The 19,459-nt window shown below is 40.5% G+C and overlaps 1 long non-coding RNA gene across 1 annotated transcript; it reads left to right on the top strand.

The window, feature by feature from the left end:
- Positions 1-245: 245 nt before the first annotated feature.
- On the top strand, positions 246-18,589 carry LOC127469887 (uncharacterized). Its single transcript, XR_007904106.1, has 5 exons — positions 246-549; positions 3,434-7,552; positions 12,332-12,430; positions 13,157-13,244; positions 17,439-18,589. It is a non-coding gene; the product is annotated as an uncharacterized LOC127469887 (long non-coding RNA).
- Positions 18,590-19,459: the final 870 nt, after the last annotated feature.

The following is a 19,459-nucleotide window of genomic DNA, read 5'->3' as shown; positions in this document are numbered from 1 at the left end:
ACAAATTCTGGGAAAGTAGAGCATCTTGCCTGTCCTATCTATATCTCACTTCCAAGTAATTAGGAAGGAACTGACAGAAAGGATAGGAGAGTCTTCCACTACTCATACTCAATTCAAGATATTCAGTTCCAGAATGAAAAAAAGATTTAAAAAAATTAATATTTACATGTAATTACAAGGTTAAAATAGACCCTGAAAAATACACATATCAAAGATGCTAGAAAACTAGATGCCTTCAAAAAAAAAAAGTGCTTATTAAAAAGTCTGACTGTTGGTCTCTGTCTCAGCAGGGTCGAACCGCCCACCACCTCATCTTTCACCAGAGTCAGCAGGGAGCACAGGATGTAATTGTTGTGCATACTCTGAATGGCAGCCCCCAAGAATTCCCCTCAAGATGATCTAGTGGAGACCAATGTGTGTCAGGAAGAGCATACTTACTAGAGATCTTAGGAAGGCCCACCTGACAGGAATGATGGTGAGAAGTCTCAACTGTGTCCACTAGAAACAAGAACAAATGATGGAAAGGAGCGGAAGACATGAACTTCCATGGTAAGAATAACGTAAGGGCTACTAAGAGGATCAAGTATGTTCTCCATAATTGTTTTGTTTCCTCTGTGAAGCAAAACTTGCATTAGCTAGCTTGTTTTATGAGCTGCCACTGGAGGTAATAGTGATGAACCTTCCCAAAGGGGAGGAAAATAATGGTCTTGCTTCAGAGGTGCAAAGAGTAGCTCATGTCCAGGCTAAAGCACTGCACCAAATGCTTCAAGGAGCCAGGGACCTGTTGCCAAGGCACTGCCATGTAATGACAGATGGGGGAGAAAGTCTATGCCAAGAAGAGTTGGCAGGTGTGGGACTCAGGTAGACATACCACAGTGGAAATTACATGATTTCTGATTAAAAGGGCTTTGCCTTTCATGTATCTTCAAAGGTATCTGAAGCTCAATTGTGTCATAAGCAACGATGGTTCATTTTCATTACCTAGACTGAATGAGAGATCTTTAATCAAACTGTGTTGCATTAGAGACAGTTCTGCTGTTTAACCATAAATATTTGGGTGTGCAATCTGGTGCTGATCTGCAAGGTTACTAATATCTATAAAATAAGTAATCCTTTTTTATTTGCATCATCTACCAAGTTGTTTCAGCTTCAGCTTATTAAGCTTGAGCTTAGATCGGAGGTGATGCCCTTGATATAACAGGGCACACAGACTCCTGTTACGTTGAATATATTCAGGATATATTGTTTCTGCTACAATTCCCAGACATTTTCTTAGCCAAGTTTTAACACAAGCCCACTAAATATATGCTTCTTTAAAAAAGTAAATCTCTACAGTCTGTTCTCAGCTTTCTTTTACTTTTCTCATAATATCAGGCCCACACATAGCCCAGATTCCTCAATGGTAGCTCATGAAATTTTTCCACCTTCTTGTGCTATATATATTCCTATGTCCTGAGCAGCAGCCTGTGTCTGTGTTTTGAGTACAGACTGCTGTTATTTTAGATATCTGCCTCCATAAAGGAGCATCGCTGTTTCTTATATGTCTTCATAATGAGATTTTTTTTCACTATTTTCACAGAGGTTTAACCTCATTTTGAAAATGAGGTTGTTCTTTTTCTCCAAGTTAAATAACTGTAACTGTAACTATCTATGTATCTATACATATATACATACATAGATACATACATATATATATATATATATATATATAAAGTTGGGAGTCAGTCCACCAGGGCCCATATGTATTTCTTGGTACATAGCAGTTGAAGTAAAAAGCCTTATTCACAGGAGGGGCTCTTAAATGTGTGCCCTCTTTTTAAGCACCTACTGAAGAAAAGTTTCGTGTGCATGTCCACACTTTTCTCAATGGGGATGCATTGAAGAACAGGCTTATTTCCTGGAATCAAAAACCTTGACTGAAATATCACTGCCTGGATCACTTGCTGCTTGCAAGGCTGATAGCAGCAAGGGGATATAAACCATAGCTCATACCAGCCTCACCAGGAATACAAAGACATGTTGTATGTAATCATACAACATGTCGTTCCTTGGGTGAGATCATGTGTTCAAGTATCCTGCCTTCATGCAGTGGAAGCATCAAGCTGAAGGTCATGGGTCCCAGAACACAGCTGTGATGAAGCAAATCTACATTGTGACATTCAGTTTTGTTATATAATTAGAGCATTCAATTATAGACTGGAAGACATACTTAGACTGTATTAGAATATTCTCTGATGTAAATGAGGTTGGGTTAATTCACTATAACAGGCCGGGCAGTGACAAGAGGTGGAGATAAGCTCCCAGCACTAACTCAGGACAAAATTAAGCAAGTGGCATGCTTGCCTGCCCTGCCCTGCCCTGCCTTGCCTCCTCCCCACATTCTGGTCCTGCAGCCACAACCGCCAGCTCCACACTGAGAGCCCCCACCAGAGAGAACAACTGGGCAATGCACACCTTTTGTTGTAATCTGCTAATAAATGACTTCTCATTCAGATTCCAGCTGCAGTTTTGCTCTTGCACAGGCTGTCGGCTGGGTGGAGCAGCTGCAAACCTTAGGAACAGCTAAGACTCTTGAACAATTTCAGTCGTTTTCTTGGAGTAATATTGGATTAATTTAACCTTTGAAAACAATAACTTCTGATACAAGACCTTGTCTCTCTAGACTGATCTGGCAGGTTCAGCCATAGCTTACATAAGCTGGAACATCAAGGCTTGTTTCGAAGAGAGAGGGAATATGAGCCAAGATGCAAATATGGACCCCTGTTTTCCTCTGAAAAATATTAATAGCTTTTCATTTTCCTCTTAGGCAGCGTTAAGCCACTCCTCTTAATGAGCAAAGGGTCCTTTATTTTTTGTAGATATTTGAGGAAATTACCATGGCATTATTGTTCCATAAGTCACTTTCAAAATATTGTAGATAGCACACTGAGATGGAAAGAGTGTGTGACCAGAGTGCACAACCTAAAAACCAACTGAGATTAAATGCAAGGCCACCAGGCACAATGTCTAAAACAGATAAATCAGGGTGACTGCATAGCTGTATTCTTGTTTTTCCACTGTACTAACTCATAGAGAGCACAAAATAAGCCTGTGTAGCAAAGACACGAAAAAAGGCACACTGGAAGAAATATTTATGTTGTATTAGCATATTCTCTGCTCTAAATGAGTTTGGACTAATTACTTATTAGACCACAATGGGATAAGCAGGAGAGATAAGCTCCTAATATCACATTAGGAAAAATTAATTAAACAGAATAAACATAATTTATTTGATTCTGCTATTTCCTATTTCAATTGCTTTACTTAGCAATCTCAGTAATGTTCTTTAACAAATTCTTTATTTATTTTTTTAAATATAAAAAAGATAGACAAATGAAAACAAGCTGGAAAGAGATGAATTTTATTCATCACGGTACCTCATTTTCCTTGGCAGACTAACAACTGCACTATCTGCACAGATTTCTGCTACTTGAGCTAATAGAGTGCCACTACCAGCCAGGGGTTGTCATCCTCTGAGTAAAGCACTCCCAGAAGAAGATTGCTGATGGTCCCTGGTGAGAAACACAAACTGAGGTTTTGCTTGTTGGCTGGGGTGACAGGTAATCAGATGGATTCCAGATATAAGGTAACCCACTGTGTCTCCTCCAGCCTCTTGCCATCCTTGTCCTTTGCTTTCCCCACTTCATCCCAGGACCCCACATTCTCCTACAGGAAGTCACAGTAGATCCCAGCTCCTGATCTCCCAGTCTGGTTAGCTGTTTGCTCATTCCCCAGTATGACACTCTTTGCTTCCAATCTACCTGACTGGACCACCCTACCTCCCCAGTTCCTCCTCCTGACCCCATTCCTCATCTAGCACAGCTTTGGGATCCAGTATATCTGCCTGAGAATTTCTTCACAGTGCATTTGAATAACTGTCTTCTGTACTCTTGATTTGGACATCTAGGATGCTGGGACCAGAGCAGGGCAGACCCCTGCTTTCCTTTTGGTTGCCTAGACCTCTTACAGCTTATGGTAGAAGATTCCCATTCATAGCAAATGAGACCTTTTAGGAAAGTTTGCTGTTGAAACCAAAGTCATCTTTATTAAACATGCACCATGAGCTTTCACATACTTATTTAATGAGGATAAAACCAACATGTCATTGACACAAAAGCTGTCTTCTATCAGATTTTAAGTCCTTGCACCAAACTTGCAAGATTTATCTTTTGTCACAGAAGACACCAGAATTTTTAACTGCAGCACATTTTCCCTAAAGCCTGACAGACACGTCAGACATGTCTGAGTTGTTTTACACTAGTTTCCCTTGGGAATGTGTGTCAAGTAAAAAGTCCTGAACTATACAATTTCTTATTGTTTAGACAAGACAAAAACATTAATAAATTTAATCTCAGAAAAAGCATTCTAATATCTTTAGTGGCCACTATGCAGACTTTCATTCCTTAGAGAAGATAAGGCATGTCCTTGCAAACAAGAAAAATCAGATCTTGTTGTGCCAAGGCCTATGCTCTCTAAGTAGTTCAAGGTGATCAGTGTACAGTTCAGATTGTTACATAAAACAATTTGCAAAGATCAGTAAAAATTAAACACAAAATGACAGCTTTTTCAAGAAAACAAGACCCAGTGATAAGCCCCAAGGACTATGCTGAAATCATGGGCAGTAAAGATGAAAAATGTGAGACTAGACTCAGTGGGACTGTGACAGAGTAGTAGAGAGAAGACTCTTGGTCAAGTGTGAGAAGTATGACACTGATTATGTGGATTATTATACTTAGATTCATTGCTAATACAGTATCTAAATATTGCCAATGCAGTGTATAATATGATCAGACCTAAAGGGTTATAACATAACCAGGTTCAACTGGAAATGTGCCAGTTTAGAGCCTTTGGCCTTGCAGAAAGCACAATTACAAAGCAGCAAAGCACCTATGGAGCTACTTTAGGATTTTATCTCTGTATACGGCTGGATCTTAGTGCTTTTACTCAACCATCCAAAAGTGAGTGTTCCCATCTTAGGGCTGGATGTACGCTCCAGGCATCCCTGCTAGGGTAGGATCCATCTGGAAGCTGCCTGCAATCTTGGGAGATCAATTGGCCTAGTCCACAGCTGCATTTTATACCCTTTCACAGGCCAATGTGTATCAAAGTCAATGACAATCATCACAGCTCCCCCATCTCTGGAATGCATTAATTATGTGACCATCCAAACAGTGCCTCCTGCAATTCCCACCTGGTGTTCTTATCTTAGGACAAACCACATTACCTATCAGAGACTGCAAGGGAGAGGGGGTGTGTGAGGGCAGGATGTGCTTCGAGACCCAACTATCTTGCTTTACTGTCACAGGGACAAAATAGATATACTGTAGAGTAAGCCTCACCAATCAGCTAAATCGTGAATGGATGGGCTATTCTTCCTCTCTGGTGCCCCCAATCTTGTGCTGCAAGGATGCCTAATTTGACCCAAACTGAAGAAAAACAGGCAAGCAGCAGAAGTGCAGCAGCTTGGTTTGTGTTTTTCCTTCCCTCCCTCGTTCTCTCCTTTTTCATTTGTGTTTTTCTTTGCTTTCTGTTTAAGAAAAACTTTCTTGAGATATTCTTGAGATGTCCTTTGGAGAGCTACCAAGACACTGTTAATAAACAGCTTCCAAAAAGCTGTGTTAGAGACAGCAGGATGTTGCTGCAGTTTCCATGTGTCTGTGTGACCAACAGACAATATGCTGTCCTGGAATTCTCCTAGCAGTGAATTTGCTGTTCAGCGCCAGCATCACAGAGAGAGGTTGAGTTTCCTTCCCCTGCAGCTCTGGTGCCCATACTGCCTGTCTCTCCAGGGAATGACTGGACTCCAACAACAGGTCAGCCAGAAGTTCCAGCCCATGTCAGTGAACTGAATAACTCTCTCTTCTGAAATAAAAAATCCAAAACTTTTTGTTTCTTACTGTGTCTTTAAGCCTGTTAAGCAATGGTATTTTCCTCACATAGACTTTTAACAGGAAAACAAAATTGGATTTTTTTAAAAAACTGAAAACCTTAATTTTCCTAATTCTGAATATTTTTATTCTTTTCACCCCCCCTTTTTTTTTCTATCTTTATTAAAGGGTTTAAAAGATTTGGTGTGGCTTATGTTGCCACAGAAATAAAGAAGCATTTGAAATCTCAAACTCTATCCAAAACTTGTTTAGCAATATAGTTTTGTTACAGTGACACAGCATCTTTAATTCATTTGACCCTTTGGATCTTTTATTCTACTGAAATTTGACTCAGCAAAGTTAAATCCCCTTATATCATTCTGCAAGACAACTCATTTTATGTTTGGATACAAACAGCCAAAGGTGCACAATCAACTCGCCCCCAACATGCCAGTTTGCACTAGTGTGGCTGAATGGAAAAAGAAATTGTGGTGGCTTTATAGAAATGTACCTAATTTCTATGGGATGCTCAGTGAATATCAGAACAATAGATGGTGTATTAACTACTATGTCTGCTCTTTTTCCTTGGCATAGGTAATATTTTTATGTAAGGGGATGGCAGCCTACTCTCATTATATTAAGCAAAATTCTTCAACGGATACCATGAAGTAATAATTTATTTTTTTTAGCTTATTTTTACTTGGTCTTTAGGAAACTGTTCTGTAATAGCAAGCTCTGGAACAAAATCTAAAAAACAGGGAATTTTTTGTGTTTGAAATGTCTCTCCATATGATTGCAAATAATAAAATTATGGAAATATCTTATTCTCCAGTTACTCTATATCATCCAATCAGCATGATTTACTCTTCCCTCTTGCTATATACTTTTGTGTGCAGATTTTATTGTGTCTCTGTTTTGGTTTTAATATTTATATGTAATTATTATCAAGCAAAACAGAGAGCAACCAGTTTTTTAAGGATGTACTGGAGTGAACCACTACAGGCAAGTTATATTTATTTCCACATTCAGGATATGGAAGGCTAGCAAGGGATACCTCTTTGCACCTAAATATTTTAAGTCTGTTGGAAAAGAATTACAGGTTGGTCAAATAAGGTTTTTCTTATCTTTTTTTTTTTCCTTTCACCCCCATTTTGTGTTAAGATTAGAATCTGTTAAAAACAGCCCATTACCTTAAGCCTTAAAGCAGTTCTTTCCCTGCTGCAGAGAAATCTGCTTGAAATGTGTTCTGCCTTTATGATCTCCAGGCTCTAGCCTGGCCAAACAGATGGAGTGTTCCTACCTGGGCTGTCACTTTGTTTTCCTCTCCTCCCCATTGAGCTAAACCTTGCTCCCTATGCAACCTGAGGGGAAGGACTTTTAACACAACATGAAACAACATCCTTGGCTGAGCAGGTTACAGAGAGAGCCCAAAAGCTCTCGGTACTCTTCAGTTCCAATACACCAGCTCTCATGGAACCCAAAGTGTAGGTGCACATCTGCCTTGTTTCCTTCCACTGCCTGATTACAGCATTTCCAGCCTCTGCCAAGATGGTGATGGCCACAGGACTGCAGCCTGAAGAGGGAAGGACTGAAATCCTGCTTTCACCAAGACCAACACGTACAAGAGAGGCAATCCCCGGACGCTTGTAAGTCTGAATCACTCAAATTTCAGTAGCTTGAAATATCATTAACACAGTTTCTCTTTTTTCCTCTACCTTATGAAGTGGAAGAGACCCTTCTCTTTTATTAGAAACACTGGTTTTCTTCAACTCCCTCTATTGCCTCTAAAAGTCCTTAGGCATTTTTCTTAATATAACCCTGTGCCTCAGCTATGGCACATCATAGGCAATCAAATAAGAAGAGTGTGGTATATCTGACATGACTCCTGCACGGCTCTGAACTGACACAAGCCCGTGATGCTGTTGGGATGTGACTGCTATATGGCAGTCAGCACAGATTTCCCACCTAGCAGAACACTGGTGGGAAGTCTTAAAGACTGCAACAGGAATGCAGCAACATTAGGTAGAAGGCAGTCCAGTGTGGCAAAATGTGAGTAAAGGAATGAAAAGACTGAAATGGAATATTAACAGTAAATTATTGGAAGGTGAAGGCTCCTACTGTCTGCAGGTTCTGGAAAGGCAGATACTGATAACTGATTATTTTTTTTTTTGATAGAAAAGAATGCATGTAAGAAAAAATAGATAGGAAAATGAAAGAAAAAACATTAACAAATGCACACAAAACTGTCAACGGTGTTGGCCTGGCATTATGCCAGTGCCAAGAGCAGGAATCATTACCTTGAGCTATTTAGCATTCATATCTGGGCAAAACTGTAGAAAATTACAAAATAGAAAAATTCTGCACTGGCTTATTAGATAACTATAAATAATTTAAAGCAACTTCTGTCTTATCTTTTACAAATCAGTGGACAACTGACTGCGCTGTTATGCAGAAAATGGTGGAATTTTTTAAGCTAATGTACATTTTTTGATCACTCCTATTTTCTGACTATGCTGTTACGCAGTTTTATCATAGCTATCTCCTTTTATCAGAAAACAGTGGGGTTTTTTAGGTTAATGTACATTTTTGACCACTCCTATTTTGGTTGTTAAATTTTCTCAAGGGAAAATTGTGTTCACTTCTTGATACTGGTACTATTCTGGTCTGGCTTTACATTAATTTTCAGTTTGTCACTCACCTGTGATTAATCAAGCAGAAACTTAGAAATGAAATTATGTATTTTGTAAAGGGGAACTAAGCTTTCAGTAACTTTGAAACTATGATTAGGAACACTAGGACAGACTGTCAGGAATTCCAGCTTGGTCTAGTTCTGGAACTTTGGTAGAGTTATGCTGAGCCATATTTGCCAATAATCTGAGTTTTAAGTATCCTTGCTATGTTTTCCATAATACAGTTAAATCTCTGTAGGAGTCATAACTTCGGAAAACTTTGTTTTGGTCAATATCTGAAATGAAAATTATGTGTGTTGAAGGTGAGAGCAAAATACACCAAGTTATTACTTGAGACCAAGAAAAAAATTGCTACATTCTCATTATTTTAATCTTTTACTGGACAACACTAATGGCAAATTAGAAATTACTTCTGAGTTCCAACTTCATTTTAATATTTAGGATATCTGCCTGCTGCTTATTTTGCGTGACATCTAATTACAACGGTATGTGAGATATCTCAGTCTTTGAGGTCCCTCACAACAAGCCCATGGGACAAGAAAATGCAATTTCTGTGCAAATGCAAACAGAGCTACATATTCGCTATTTTTCCCAGGGAAGTATGTGAGATATATATATATGCACACAGACAGACAGACAGAGAGAGAGAGAGAAAGATGAATATTAAAGTCAATCCAGCTGTCTTTAATTCCAGAGTATGTCTCTGATGCATAACCTTTGATCCTAGCTGAAATGTTGAATGATGCCTTCAAAAATATATTAAAATTCATTATAATGTAGATTACTAAAATATTCCCTTGGAATATGACTTTTTTAATAGAAGCACAAGAAATAAATTAGATATTAATTACATATTGCCCTCAGTTCTACAGAGTCATGAAGAAAACAAATTTGGACTGCTGCATAGCACAACTTTATAACGCTGCAGTTAGATTTTCCCTTATATTTACAGACTGATTTATTTTAAAATCTATTCAAACACTGGAAAATCATAAATATGCAGCTCCACAGATCTGGAGATCAGGTTTCTGTGACTGTAATACATGACTTCTTTTGACAAAGCTCTCCAATTAAAGGTCAAACTCTGCTTGCTTTACATTTGATTTAGGATGGAAATACATGTGTGAGTGAAGGAGTGTGTTTTATCACAGTATTTTATGGCTGCACAGTGCTCACACTGCTCCAAACATTAGCAAAAATATGTATTGAGGTTCCAGTCTAAAAGGGACAGAATATGACAGTGTTTGGTTGAAACGTTTCTAAAAGGTGTAACAGCACATTAAAGGTTTCATAGGAAATACAACTAAAATATGCCTGATATACATCTGTTTTTCTCTCCTTAACAGAAATTCCAAAGGTTCATACCAACACAGTTGAAGCCTCATTTTCACTCCTCTATTAATATTACAAATTTTAAATAAATCAAGTCAACAGATACAACAGTTTGTATCAGTCTTAAGCCCTTCAATTTTGCCAGTGTACCAGCATGCAGTATTTTTGATTATGTAAATCTCAAGTTCTACTGATTGATATACCAGTGAAAAGGAGCAGGATGTAAAAGTTTTAGCATGTACACTTTCCTCTCAAATCTGTCAGAGGGACACAGAGAATGGACTGCCCCAGTCATGTAACATCCTAAATCAATAGACATCTATTGATCTATGGGAACCACAGGCCTCTGATCTTACAACTAATCCTTCTTTAGCCCACTGTATTGAAGGAGTTGGTTGTGATACTTCAGGGTCTTTCCAGAAATGGCCACTTGGTTGAGATATTTTGAGAGAGATGGCATGGAACCAACAACCACAAGTGTGCATCTCAGCTTCTAGTAATTAGAGTAATATTTGTCACCTTATGTACTCTTTTTTAGACTGTAAAATACTGTTTTTGATCATAGATGCAATTAAGAATCATCTCTTTATTTTAAATCAAGAGGAGAGTATGATTGAAAAGTTGAGAAGTGAGCATCATCTTATCATCAATGCTCTATAACTTTGTTGTGATGGAACAGTAGAGTTGCCACTGGCATAGTCATTGACTTTTAAAGATTTTCTTTCCAGCAGTCAACCAAAGAACGATAACCTCCTGCTCCATCAAAAAAGCTGGAACACAAAGCAGTGCTATGTTCAGGCCATGACTGAACATTTGAGCAGATAAAGTGGCACCATGTCATCACTGGCACGCTGCCAAAAGAGTTGTATGTCGTATCATAACCCCAGGAAAGAATTTCTGTATAGCTGGAAATTGCATGTGGAAAAGCAAAGGCAAAGTGAACTTTGCCTGTCTCTCACCCTTCTCTGCCAGATACTAACCAAACAAAAGGAATTTGAGAAGGAAATGCTCTTAGATCTTCAGTATTTGCCTAGATCCATAAATGTCTTGAGGTAACCGAGAGTAAAGTGTGTGAGATTTAGATATTATCTATCCAAAGTTCCTATATATGTATTCCATTCCCTTTAATTTCATTATGATATAATACCCTAAGAATTAATACCATGAATAGTTTCATTGTCATATAATCCCCTAAGAATTAATACCAAAAATAGTGATGGCAGAAAGAAAAAATTGGAGAGAAGCTTGGAATATCTCATCCCTTAAGGCTTGGGGCTCAAATGAGTCATATTGCCATGCCTCCTATGGCAAAGAAGGCTTTCATAGCTGAGAGGCAAGGCAAGAGCCTTGAAATTTATGTGCAGCAGTCTTGATGTCTGTCCAGACATAGATAGATGGAGGGCTTGGAAGGTGTTATTCCAAATAACACAGTCTTATGTCTATCCACTGTGGTTTTACACGGGGTTGTGACTTGTTTATCCTCTATTTTGTTGTCCCACCCTCTATTCAGGGCTGTTCAGAGAAGTTGCATAATAAAACATAAGAGTTGGTTTGGCTCCAGCTGGTCCTGGTGCCTGTTTTCTACTGTGGGGCTAATTTAGTTGTGGGGACAACATTTGGGACACAACAAGAGAGAAACTCGAAATAGCTCAGAGACTTTTGAAGAGGCAAACATTTTATTTACTAACAAGTTGCTACTGCAAATAAAAATTTTAGTACCTATGATAAGAATAATTTTATCTTTTTGCCAGGAAATTTGTAGCATGCTCCTTTGGCTCAAATAGACAGACTTTGTGTTTTGTAATAAGCTTTGCTTCATTGAAAACCAACTCTGTAAAAGCAGCAATATATAAAAGCAAACAAACCCTTCTTATTTTCCCTGTATGTATAGTCAGAATCCTATCTTCAAACGACCTTAAAGAGAGTTTTCGATGCTACTTTTTTATTCTTGTTAGTTCAGCATAGCCAACAGTAAAGGCCTTGTTGACATTAAGCAAATATGCAATGATGCAGCAAAATTAATTTAGTCACACTGATGCAAATCCCTCACACAGATGTAAAGCCTGTGTGCAAAGTAGGGCATTTCTGAATGTACACAATATTTAAAATTAAGTGAGAGATTCTGTTCTTCCCAACTGATTCCTTAATGTGATTCACATAGATACCCCTGAAACCCTAAGCTGAAAGAAAGGGACTTTCTGGTCAAAACTAAGGGTACATTAGGAGTACTGTTGATTGAGAAGGAATATCATGACCTTTAAATTGCAAGTTGCAGTAGCTTAACAGATATAATAACACTTTAAAAAACACTCTTTACATTAGACTGAGTATATTTGACCTTAAAATCACTAGGAAGAAATATGTCATTGCATTGCATAACTCCATTCTATGGTTACTTTTCAGAACAGAAGTGAAAAAGAATGCACTTTTGGTCCTGGACTGTTCTTTGTAATTTAATGTGATCTGCTGTCAACAAGAGGCAAAATAAACCTCTGACACTCGGTAAGAATAAGAACAGAACAAAACGTACCTTACTGTGGGTATTCAGTCAAAGATCTATGGGCAAAAAATGGCACAGTTTGTGAAGGCGTAACTGAAAAACAGGTGGGGTCAGCAAGGGAGGTGTCTAGTAGGAATACTGGTAATGAGGTAATGACCATAATGACCATCTTCCTTTGTAAACTGAAGAGGTTTGGGGAATTTTATTTTTTTCTTAAATTAAAAATGCTTCAGAAAAATGTGAAGTGGAAGTAAAAGTTCTGGTAATTCAGTAAACGTCTTTTACATATTTTTTGGACAAAAAATTCTAAGTATTTCATGTTGCAGTATAAGTATTTCATGTTGCAGTATAGCCTTTATTTACTATACTGCAACATGAAATACTTAGATCAAAATCCAAACAAATTATTCGTATTAAAAGCATAGTTTTCAATCTAATCAGGCTATACTGCAACATGAAATACTTGGATCAAAATCCAAACAAATTATTCGTATTGAAAGCATAGTTTTCAATCTAATCAGGCTATACTGCAACATGAAATACTTGGATCAAAATCCAAACAAATTATTCGTATTGAAAGCATAGTTTTTAATCTAATCAGACTATGTCCCAAAAATTTTCTTTATAAAATATTTTAAAATCCGAGAAACTTTCTCCTAATCTGAATGGAAGCATATTCTGTAACCTGGGAATCTTTTGTTAAAATCAAACTTTGATTCTCCTTGCAGCTAAAGTTTCACACTACAGAAGTGAAAAGATATCACCCGGGACTTCCTTTCCATTGTACATTCACCTACTACCATCGCTACTGATGCTGTAAGTGACTGTTAAAGCAACATTTTTTTTCCTCTTCCATTCTCCCTCAAAAAGTCCCTCTTCTGGAATGAAGTCAGGGCAGAACCTCATTCTAGTGGGCTGCAGTTTCCCAGTGGACCCGGGTGACTTGAGAAACACTGTTCTGTACATACATTAAGAGGAGTTTGCAGTGCTTCATTTTGTTCTACCAACAGCATTGATGCTAACAAGAACCCAAGTAGGAAACCCTCATAACATAAAGAGACGGGGCGAGGGAAGTGATTTAGGCAGGTAGGGAGCTAAGCAATCAGTTATTACTGAATTTCTAACTGTAGGCAACACAACTATACCCCCTACCTTATAGTTCCTGAGATTACTGAGCTTCATCAACAGAAGCTGTGGTCCCCACTGGATAATTCCCGAGTTCCTTGAAATGAGTCTAATACCCAATGAGGTTACTTGTGCTGCTGCAGAAAGATATTTCTGGCCTTTTACATGTCAGAAAAGAAACTGAATGTGACAGATTTGGAGCTGCCCTGTGATAATTTAGGAATATGGTCTGTTGGCCTGATTATTTGGTTGAATGTCTGGGTTTAACTCATCAGGGGTTAGCTTGCAACTGCACTCTTAAATTATCAGGGCTGGGCTGGGCTGTACTTGCTACACTGGGATGCCCCACTTCCACTGTGTTTGCACAGCCAGTGAGCACAGGGAATTGGAAGGGGCATGAGATTTAATTTTGAACCACAGCATCTCTGCATGGGCAGCCCTAGCATCCTACTCATCCCTAAAAAAATACATTTTGGAAGAAAATGGGTTTGTGAATACCACAGTCATTTTCAGCAGTTGTTATCAAACACTGGGCATTCAGAACCGGCATGTTTGGAATGTCCTGCCCAAGCCCAGAGAAACCATACCCTGATCTCATCAAACCTGTGCAGAAGACCTATTGTACCTTATCTCTCACTTTGTGTTCCCTGGACCCTTGCATTCTGTAAACCTGAATTCCCCCAAGATAAGATGGGTTTCCCCCTATGATGTAAGTGCTAAGACCCAAAATTTTGTAATTTAGGATTTCCCCTTTACCTCATCCCTGTAAAGTCCCTAATTGTAATAGTTCTGCCCCAGTGAATATGCAAGCCTCCTGTTGAATATGTAGACCTTAAGCCCTTTATATATGAACTTGTAAGTCCAATAAAGCATTCCAGTTTCTGCCCCCATAACTGGGATCGTGATAGCTTTATTGACCTCCACATGAGACCAATGGGAAACTGTGCAGAGGTGATGTGATTCCATAGTTTACAGTGGAGACATGTTGGGTGGAGAACTGGAAATATTGCATGGCAGCTGGCCCACTCCAGGGTGCTAGACCCAGCCTCATCTGTGGTGAGCTTCCAGCTGAGGCCAGGCTGGTCAAGTGAATCTCTTTTCAGTTGGGAAAGAAGAGTACCAGCGGTTATTTGCCAGATGCTTAAGAAATATTTTAGTTGGGTAAAGAGTACATATATAAGGACAGAAAAAAGGTCTCTAAGAAACCATTCCTCAATTTGGAAGAAGAGGTTTTCTGTGTGTGTGTCTGTATATGTTGCGTGAGTGAAGTACAAAAACCAGAACGTTGAAAATCCTAAGAAAATTACCCAAATCCGGTTTCTCTCACTCTCTCCTGAATGAGAGGACAAGTAGTTTACTATAGCTTTATGGGTTCTTGATTGTGGAGTTCCAAAACACAACCTACAGGCCTGAACCATATTCTAGATTAATTCCTAATTCAGTCAGCAGAGCTAGAGAAGCACTATGTTCATTTACTGCTTATTCCAGGGGTTTTGGCATGTAAAGTTCTCCTTCACTGTTGCTGGAAAGGCTAATATATTACATCTCCCTACCAGTGAATTCCCAATGCACTCATCTTTACTCCAGTGAACATCTTTTATATTTTATGGATTTCACTTAACAGGAAAAAAACCCATATATTAAGTTATCCATTTGTCAAAAGAAGCCAGACTAGTAAATACTGTATATTTTGGTACAGATCTTCTCAGTGATTGCTTTATGCTGCTGGTAGTAGAGTCTGGCCAAAAAGCTGCTACATCTACCTCTTGGATGACTGTAGTGGTGTCCTGGTTTAAAAGTTAACCAGCAGGGGGAATGAACCCAACTCAAAGGAGAGATTATAAGTCAGAATAACAATTTATTAAAATAATACAGTAAGTACAATAATACAAACAAACAATTGGTCTCAACCCACAAAAACCCAAATGTATGACCCAGTACCCTGGGGCCTGAACAAAGTGGTGTTCCTTGGGCCCTGTTTGAGTCCAAAGTAAAGGGAGAGGGGAAGAACCTGCTGGTGGGAGAGCTGCTGCAGTCTGGCCAGAACTGGTGATCGCAGTCCAGTGGTGGTCTAAGTCTGGTTGAGAGCGATGAGATGCAGCCTTCCTCTGGATCCCACGAGTGGGTTCCAAAAATGTTCCAAAACTCCAAGATTATATATCCTCCAGTTCAGGCAGGAATGCTTGGTACTCTCCTCAGGGCGGGGAGTTCACAAAGGGTGTGAGGACAGAAACATCCTTCTATCTCACAGGCCTCTTAACACCTAGTTTATAGCCTGAGGAGTCAGGCTCTATGGGCAGAGGGTGCGAATAGTCTATTGACAACAATAGTCTAGTTTCTGGGAAATGACATGGAAGGCTATAGAATACAGTTTTGGGTTACACCCACCATGCTCTATGGGCAGAGGGTGCGAATAGTCTATTGACAACAATAGTCTAGTTTCTGGGAAATGACATGGAAGGCTATAGAATACAGTTTTGGGTTACACCCACCATGATGAACTGATCTCAGCTGTCCTAACTAGGACAAGTGGCAAAAGCATTTTTTAATGATACACATGGAGTGCTCAATCTCCTCGCCACTTCCTTCCCTGTTGCCACATAAAGGTTAAACTGAGCTGTCCAGATCAAACTGCAAACCCCCATGACTTTATTTTGGTCTAAAAAAAAAACTTTGGAAAGAGACTATTTAGTGTCACATTGCTGTTCTAGGAGGAGGAAACACTCATGCTGATGTTTAGAAGTAGTTTGGGAAGGATTGCATTCTGTAGGGGCTGAATGACTGACTGCTACAAAATCTAGAAATACAGGGAGTAGACAAACTGAACCAGGGACAAAAGTAAGAAATCAAACCTAAGAAGTAAATTCTAAGTGCAAGGAGCTCCTACTACGAGCTCTCCATTGAGTTCTGCTGTGAAGTCAGCAGCCATTTCTTTCTGCAGCTGAAGTTTCTGAACGATAACTTTTTGTGGAGCATGTTGCAGGAATCTAGATTACAAATGGCATAGATCCAGACTGCAATCACAAAGTCTGTATCTAAACAGAAGGCAGAATATTCTGGAATTTGCTTTAATTGGGATGTCCAGAAGAAGCAGAAGGTGTACTAAAACTCATAAATTGTAAACAAAAACTGTTACTTGTGAGCGGCATAGGAAGCTTTGAAGTTCTGTGAGCATGGAAGAGGGAAGCAACCTCAGCTTCTGGATGTTCCCTGCATCTAGCCACCTTGATTTCTCTCTTTCTAAGCTGACTATCAGCTTGTCACCATCCTCATTCTTTCTTCATTGGTTTGACTCATCCCAGTGAAACACTGGAGAACCCAACAAGTCATCTTTTGTCAGAATCTAAACAAAATCATGAGCTGTTTCCAGACTTTAGAGAGTACAGCCCCATGGCAGGTTTGTCTACGTGACCTTTTACAAGCAACCCCAAGTCAGCTCTGCCCAGGGTCCCTGATGGCCAGACAGGATGTAGCTCTGGCCTAAAAGCAGTGCTCCCCTGTGAGTGCAGCTCACTAAGTGAGTGCAACGTGGTGAAGGGTGCAGCTTTTTTCAGTGTCATCTAAACAATGCAGTTACATTTAAAAGGTTTTTCCCTCGCTCCCTTGTCTTCATGTACTAACAACTGGTTATCTCAGGGTGGTTATTTCTGTTCCTCCATACCCCTTTTGCTCCTGTCCTGAGTACTCCTAATATATGCCACCACTAACAGGAAGGCTCTACATTCAAATTCAAATTATGCAAGTTCAAACATTTATTTTAAATCAGATGCCGTTCAGATACTATGCGACTACAGATTTTACAGCGCAGTTTGAGTGAGCTTTGCAAACATCCCAAGCAAACAAACTTTTGAGGAACTATAATCCTATTATTTTATTAATCTTTAGGATACTGGCTCACCGGGATCATCATTTGCAACAGAGCATGTTTGGCTCCTTCTCAGGTGATCTTTGTATTGCTGTTTTCCTGTGTTGACACCTATTGGAGAAACGGTTTATACTAGTTTCAGAAACCATCTCATTTGATGATCTTATGACTTGCTATTATCCTTCACAAATGTGTTACTTACTGTACTTCCGCAGTTTCCATCTATTAAAACTAATCAAACATGCTTCATTTACTGCCTGTTTCCCCACATACCCTTTCTAATGGTGTTTTTGACACTTTTTTGCCTTAGAGAACCTGTAGTATCCTCCTTAGCTTTAATTCTGGAACCCGTTTCATCATTCACACTTGCATGTTCTCAGCATGTTAGCTCCTGTCACAAGGAATTGTTAGTACATGATCATAAGGTGTTGGATATCCCAACCAGTGTGTGTGGGATCAGAGAAGAGAGGACAACAGGGTGTTATCCTACCACTTGGTGAATCTTAGCAAAGGGAGAGAGGCAGCTGGGCTGAGAGGAAGAAGGTGTGCTTTAGGAGACTCCTTCTGGTGGCATTTTTTCCCTACTGTGTAGGCAGATCAAGGGTTGAGAATGCATGGCATGTCTCTTCCATTGATATTCTTAAGCAGGGAATGACATTTATCTCTTTGCAATTCCTCATTGTAAAGCTAAATCTGCTCCCCTACCCCAGAACAACCTGTAGTATTGTTCTCCTGTTATCATGATAAATTATGGATGTGAGACATGCTGAATCATGACAATGCTCCTTGTGCTGAAGAAATTCCTCTTTTGTCATGTACAGCTTTTTTATAGTCCTATTTATTGTGGGACCAATGTTAGAGTCCTGATGGGGTTGCAAGGAAGCAGGAAGTGCACTAGCTGCTCTGGGATTTTAAGCACAGACATCTTGAATATTCTGAGGAGTTTGTATCAGTTTATGATTGACCAGCAACCAATGTGTAAGCAGGGCTTTGTGTCTGCATGCATACTTCATAAATCACAGAATCTGTTTGGTTTGGAAGGGACGTTAAAGATTGTCTGCTTCCACCCGGCTCTGCCATGAGCAGGGACACCTTCCAATAAACTAGGTTGCTCAAAGCCTCATCCAACCCGGCTTTGAACACTTCCAGGGATGGGGCATCCACAACTTCGCTGGGCAGCCTGTTCCAGTGCTTCACCATCCTTTGATTCAATAAAATGTTGTGTCCAAACCAGAATTGTACTTCTCCATTGTACCTTTTTAATTGTACCGATCACCAATTAGCTTCAGTCAGGTAACGTGGCTGCATGTGGTGGTATAGCTGTGATCCCCCAAATCGAACACAGGCCAAAACTTATAGACACCCATCCACACAGAATGTGGAGAAGGGTGACCTCTTTAACGCCCTGCCCAGGGGACAAATGCCTATCACAGAATGGGTGAGGTTGGAAGGGACCACAGTGGGTCATCTGGTCCAACCTCCCAGCTCAAGCAGGGTCATCCCACAGCACATGGCACAGGATTGCATCCAAATGGTTCTTGAGTCTCTCCAGTGAGGGAGACTTCACAACCTCTCTGGGCAACCTGTTCCAGTGTGCAGTCACCCGCATAGTGAAGTTCTTCCTCACATTCAGAGCCAGGCTGCCCGCCCAGCCAAGAGAGAGCGCGGCCATTGGAACTGAGAGGGCTCCAGCGGGTGGGTGGGAAGCCCTTTCGGCGGTGTGTGCGGGCCGGGGGGGCACAGCACAGCCCCCGGGAGTGGCGGATGCCCCGTGGGAGCGGGGTGCGGGCGGGGCCGGCGGGGCGGGACGGGGCTTCCGCCGGCGGCCGGGCCGGTTCCCGGGGCGGGGGGGGAAGAGCTCACCCCACGTGAGGCGGCGGGGGGGGCGTGATCCGAAAGGGGCGGGGTGGGGCGGGCGTGGCTACGGGCCCGTGCCCGTGGGCGGGCCGTGCCGCGGGGCGTGTCGCAGGGCGCAGGCCGTTGGCGGCGGGGCAGCCGCTGCCGGGGCGGGCACACAAACACCGCGCGGGGCGGGGGCCGA

The sequence above is a fragment of the Manacus candei genome, unplaced genomic scaffold, assembly GCF_025592945.1.
Source record: "Manacus candei isolate 608988 ecotype Guabito, Panama unplaced genomic scaffold, ASM2559294v1 h1tg000018l, whole genome shotgun sequence".
Taxonomy (NCBI): domain Eukaryota; kingdom Metazoa; phylum Chordata; class Aves; order Passeriformes; family Pipridae; genus Manacus; species Manacus candei.
The sequence above is the reverse complement of the archived record's forward strand: the minus strand, read 5'-3'. Positions and strand labels throughout refer to the sequence as shown.